At 39.3% G+C, this 6404-nt stretch overlaps 1 long non-coding RNA gene across 1 annotated transcript; it reads right to left on the bottom strand.

The window, feature by feature from the left end:
* Positions 1-3289: 3289 nt before the first annotated feature.
* Positions 3290-6128, bottom strand: LOC131004907 (uncharacterized). Its single transcript, XR_009095145.1, has 3 exons — positions 5955-6128; positions 4846-4918; positions 3290-4077 (listed from the first exon to the last, which is right to left on the bottom strand). It is a non-coding gene; the product is annotated as an uncharacterized LOC131004907 (long non-coding RNA).
* Positions 6129-6404: the final 276 nt, after the last annotated feature.

Genomic DNA, 6404 nt, shown 5'->3' with positions numbered 1-6404 from the left:
TTATGCAGTGTCACCAAAGGTCAGACGAAGGTAAGAGAACTACGTGGACTTTGATTCCTTCGGGATACGTAGGCAACTTAATTATAACTTAAATGTTATAATTAAGCTCAAGCCCTATTTCCTTTATTTCTTTTTTTCCCCCAAATTACAAGTTGTAAATTAAGAGTTGTAATTTTATTTTAGCATCCAAAAGTTGTAATTTGTAAATTATATTAATAAGAGTTGTTATGTGCAACTTTGTAACTTAAATTGTATTTGTAAGAATTGTAATTTATAAGTTCAATATTCAAATAAAGTAATTATGCAATTTACATTTTGTTGTGTCTTTTATTTTATTAAAGTATATTTTATTTAATTAAAGCATATTTCATTTAATTAAAGCACATTTTATTTGAATACATACAAAATTAAAAAAAAATTGAATCACGGTTCGAACTGGAACCGGTGGTTCGGAATCGCAACTAGAACCACCGGTTCACGGTTCGGAACCGGAACCGTCAAGGTTGAAACTCGGTTCGGTTTCGGTTCCCGTATTCGAAACCATGGAACCGGCGGTTCCAGTTCGGTTCGAACCGGGAACCGGACCGTGTCCACCTCTAGTGATGATATTGTGAATTTGTAAAATAAGAACTTTGGAAATTTTAGGAGCTTGAATTACTGGAGTCGGAATTTTGAGAACTTAAATCCGCCATTTTACTTGTAGAGAAAACAAGGACAAGAAGAAAATAATAAAAGAAGATAGAAATGTTGGGAAGATGTGTAAAGAATGAAAAATGAAGTGAAGTATATATAGAAAATTTTAAGAATTTTACCGTTATTATTAAATTAACTGTTAGAGTTTGATATAAAATTAGCCGTTTTTTCTTTGTTCATATAGCCATTGGCTTTGATCGATCAAATGCATTTATTTATAATCTTAAAGCATAAAATAATACTAGGGCTGGGAATCGGGTCGGGTTCGGGTACCCTACCCGAAAAAATCGGGTACCCGAACCCGAAAATACCCTAAACCCACTACCCGAACCCGACCCCGAATTTGAAATCGGGTACCCTAATACCCGAGTCGGGTATTCGGGTACCCGAAATTACCCAGTCAAAATGAGCTCGAACATGGCGGAGTCGAGCTGCCGGGCCGCCGTCACCATTTTCTTCAAGCTCTCCACCTCCATCGCCACCTCACTACCTTTTTCCATCTCCCTCATCTGTTGTTGTTGCTGCACTGGTTTGTTTCCTTTCACACCAACATTCTACATTCCAAAACCACCTCTCAACATTTGTTCCACATTCAATTGATTATACATGTATGTGTGTGCTTATATACCTCGGATAAATTCGAAACGGATTTGAGGGCGCTGGCATCAATCTGTGCCGAGATTGCATCTCCTCTGCAGAGCTTCGAGGGAGAAAGAGGCGAGAATGAGAGAGAGAGTCGAGCAGACTGGGCGAGGTCGCGGCTGGGGCTGGGGCGAGGTCGCGGCTGGGGCGGCTGGAGTGGGGGCGGCGGCGGCAGGAAGGGGGAGGGGGGGTTACAGCTACGGCTGGGATTGGGGATTAAGTGGGCTGGGGGTTACTTTAAAATGGGAACGGGCCGGCAGTGGGCTGGGATTGGGGATTAAGTGGGCTGGGGGTAATTTAAAATATACTCCCTCCGTCCCAGCCCAATAGGCTCAATTGTTTTCGGCACGGAGATTAAGAAACACACTTTTTGATAGATAAATGGTGTGGTCCACATAAAATTAACCTTTTAAGTATTGCCTTTGTTTTTCTTAACCACATTTGTTTCCTTAAACATTCTCTATTTAAATAAAATGAATTAAATGTTGAATTAGGCAATCGTCCCTGGTCTCTCTTTCTCCCTTACAAATGATGAATTAGACATTTTACTTTCTCCCTGTTCTCCCTTTCGATCGACTGAAACAAGAATGCTCAAAAAAAAAAAAATCGACTGAAACAAGGGAAACTCTAATCCTTTTCTCCTCTAAAATTAAATCCACCTCCGCCGAAACTCTTCTCACTCAATTTGATTGAAAGGGATAGATACATGCAGAGAGAGAGAGATAGATCATGGAGTTGTCTGCAATTGGGGAAGAAGCTTTCATCAGGGGGAAGAAGTTCTTTGTCAAAATCGAGCCCCATTCTCTTGTCTGAAATTAAATCCGCCTCCGCTGTTGGCCCCTGGAAAAACGACAGACGGTCGCCGCCTTCACCGGTCCTCTGCCCCTCAAGCGTGTTTCCCCAACTCTTCTCAATCTAGGGTTTGCGCCGCCCCTTCTCTTGAGGGGTGAAGATACGGCGGTAGGTTTAGAGAGAAGGCGACTAGGGTTTTGTGGTTCACAGAGGTGGGTCTCCGGAAATTGAAGAGATAAGGGGAAGGGGGTAGCTTGTGCTTTTGTTGCCGGAAATTGAAGAGAGAAGGGGAAGGGGGTGGCGGTGACTGCAGCAGTCACGGTGGCCGGCAAAGAACAACGGAGGTGCGGCAGGGACTGTGTCGCCGGAGTTCTAAGCTTGTGACTGTTGAAGAGGGGAGGGAAAACTAGAGAGAGAGAGTGGTTAGTGGTGACTGGTGAGGAATGAAAATTAAGGTTTAAAATTAAGGGGTGTATATATTTTTTTAATTAAGAATTAAGAAGGCCCTAATTATTTCTAATTTTAGACTGGGCCTATTGGAGTGGGACGTCCCAAAAAGGAAAGCGAGCCTATTGGAATGGGACGGAGGGAGTATTAATTAAAAAATCGGGTGATTCGGGTATACCCGATACCCGATTTTTTCACACCCTAAATACCCGACCCCGACCCCGATCCCGAATTTTTCGGGTATAGGGTACCCGATACCCGATTTTTTCGGGTCGGGTATCGGGTACCCGATTACCCGATCCCGAAATTCCCACCCCTAAATAATACAATACAATAAAAAATAAAACAAATGAAGTCTTTTGACCGAAAAGAATGAAATAAAGCAAAAAAAAATCAAATGGCACGCTTCCCAAGTCAAAAAAAATTGGCAAAAAGTAAAAAAAAAAGCATTAAACTGCTTGCCGACCTTTTTTTCGGACCCATCATGTCAGTTAGAAACTGGGTGCAAGCTTGCACATGGTTTCTTTGTTTCAATAAAGAAACCAGTTCTCAAACTCTCCAACGCTGGTTCTTAAATTTAGAAACTAGAAAAATGCACCGTTGGAAGCACCCTTAGATAAGAGAGAAGAGATGATAGGTGATATCACCACCACTGAAATTGCAGAGAAAGTATTAACAATATATTTTTTATCATTTTTTTTTCTTTCCAAATGTATTTACACTCATTTCTTTGTTTACGTTCTGCTTCTTTTCCTTTCATTTTAATTTCTTTTGTTTTGCTTTTCATTTTTCTTACGTTTTATTTAAATAATTTTTTTTATTATGTTTTACTTTTAAATACACGATCACATTATTTTTGTTTTACTTTAAATATTTTTTTATTTGCTAAATTTGTTATGTACATATTTATAAAATAATTAATTTTTAGTTACATTAATTAAAAATAACTAGCAAATTAGTTTATTGTATTAAATTATAAAAATTAAACGTGAAATTTGAATTAAATGTAAATAAATATTAAATTGGTGAAAAGTTGGTCCAAAATGATGTCAGCAAAAATCTAAATTTGAGTAGGTATTGTTGAGGGTGAAAATAAAGAAAGAGAATAGGTGATGTATATTTGATGATGTCAGCAAAAACCTGTAGATGAGGAGGCATGAATGGAGATGCTCTTATATTTGACATTTACAAGTAGACCCATTGTCTGAAGTGGGTACAACTTCAAAATCAAACAATATTCAAACTTTAGGGAAAAATTAGAGTTTAAACATTCATAGACCAACCAACTACTGCTGTTGATGTGACACCCAAATCTAATTTAAATTTACATGCATATTTGTGCGGAAAAGTCATGAATATAAATAAATATTTAATAAGAAAAACATGAAATAAATATTTTATTTAAAACACTTTACTCAACATAACATCTTTAAGTATAGCTGAATTCAAAACATTTGATTCGCCATTCGACCTTCCACTCCACGTGCCTGCGACCTTTAAAACCTGAAAATGTTAAATATGAGATGAGCATACAGTGTACACTCAGTGTAGGAACATGCAATAATTGTCCAAATTAATAAAACGGTAACGCATACTGTCATTTCATACATATCCTCAATTTCGCACGGTGGCAATCCAAGGACTTTAATATTCCGGACCCTATTTACGGGCCCCTGGTGATAATATAATAGTTACAATTATAACATGTAATCACATTGTGGCTGTGACACCCAAATCTATTTTAATTTTTAAATGAAAACGCACGCGAAAAATCATGACTATAAATAGATATTTAATGTGAAAATAGAGAAATACATATCTTATACTTTACTAAACATGACATTTTTAAGTAAAACTAAATTCAAAACATTTGATTCGCCATTCGACCTTCCACGCGCCTCCGGCCTTTAAAAACCTGAAAATGTTAAGTATGGGATGAGCATACATGGTACACTCAGTGTGGGAACATGCAATCATTGTCCACGTTAATAAAATGAGAATCACATATGATCAATACATTCGTAACTGAAAGTCGCACGGTGGCATACCAAAGACTTTAATGTCCTGGACCCATTGAGCGGGCCCCTGGCGAATAGGTTACAACCATAACTTTAACATGTAATCGCATTGTGGCATACCAAGGACTTTAATGTCCTGGACTCATTGAGCGGGCCCCTAGCGATATAATTTAATGCAACTCACATATGGTAAACACATAATATTAAAATGGACAAAGATTAACCACAACATGTACTGAAATAAATCCCACACCTGTATTTGAACTTCAACTTGAAGGGTCACTTTGAGAAATTCAATCAAAAATAACGTCCTAGTCGCGCCGCACCTAGTCAGATAAATTCGAATAACAAAATATAAGGGCCTAATATGAATTTAAAAATAATAATAATAGTAGTTTAAATCTTAAGAATTTATTATCATAAAATCATTTGGAAAATAGTTAGTCTAATGAATCAAATAATAAAATGCATGCTTCTTTTAAAATTTGAGTTGGGATTTAATAAAAAATAATCAGGTCCAACTTAATAATGCAATTTAAAATATGAAGTCCAGCCCATTAAAAATAAGAGCCCAACCATTAAATTAAAACCAACCCTAGGGCCCAACCCCAAACTTCCAACTCTTGCCCTAACTTAAATCCTACAACTTCAACACACACTCCACACTCACGCAGCTCACGCCCCCTCCTCTCTCCCTCTCGGCCTCCTGCCTGCCGCCGCCACCGGACGGCCGCGCCGTCGTCGGAGGCCGGCGGCTCTGCCTCCCCTTCTTACTATCTCCCTCTCACCCCTCACTCTCCCTCTCTTCGTCGCCTCTCTCCAGCGACCTCACCACCGTGTCTACACCTCCCTCCCTCTCTCCTTCGGCCGGCAGCAGCGGCCGCCATCGTCGTTCCCACGTCGACAGCAGCGCCGCCTAGCCACGGCCTCCCTTCTCTCTCCTGGCCAACAGCAGCACTACCATCGCCGCCCCCGTCTCAACAGCGGCGCTGCCCAGGCGCCTTCTCCGTCTGTTCAACCAGACCAGCATAGCAGCGGCCAAGACCACCGCACCGCTGCCCCTTCTCTTCCTCCGTCGGCCGCCGTGGCGCGCAGCGCCGGCGGCTCCGTTCTGCAGCCATCCCCCCTCTTCCCTTCTCTTGTCTAAACTCTTAAACCACCATTTCTCTTTCAATCACTTCTATTTCTATTTCCTTTTTTCATGTAATTAGTAATATCTATAGAATTACAGAAAATAGATGTATGCATGTTTGAATTTATCAAAACAAGAATCTTGTGGGAGTTTGGTTGTTTTCTGTAAATTGAAAGAAAGCAGAGATCTTTGCATATGAAAATAAAACTATACAGGTTTATGAGGATTACCGATGGAGATTCGGCGGTGGGAAGAAACAGGATGAATTATAAAAGACTTTTTCTGTTGGATTTGTTGGGTAAATGCAGTAGAGTAAAGGAGATATATATATATATATATATACTGGGTCGAATTCGTGCTGTACAAGAATGATTGAGGAAGTAGATAAGTGAATTGATTTTGAGAGATAAACATGAAATAAATGATAAAAATTAGTGAAGAGATAAAAATGGAACGAATGTGGCTGCACAAAATTGAGGAAAAATTTGAATGGCTGAAGAGGAAAACTTGACTGCCAAGAATTAAGATTTGTGGCTGAGAATGGAAACAAATTGGGGCTTAAAATAAAAGACACGTGATTGCTGTTGAAGAAGGAAATTGCTAAAAATTATAGGCTCTAATTCAAACCAAGCCCAATGAAACATAAATAAAAACATAAGGCCCATTATAGAGATTATTGC

The sequence above is a fragment of the Salvia miltiorrhiza genome, unplaced genomic scaffold, assembly GCF_028751815.1.
Source record: "Salvia miltiorrhiza cultivar Shanhuang (shh) unplaced genomic scaffold, IMPLAD_Smil_shh original_scaffold_468, whole genome shotgun sequence".
In the NCBI taxonomy this organism is placed as follows: Eukaryota; Viridiplantae; Streptophyta; class Magnoliopsida; order Lamiales; family Lamiaceae; genus Salvia; species Salvia miltiorrhiza.
This window is presented reverse-complemented; position numbering and strand designations above follow the sequence as displayed.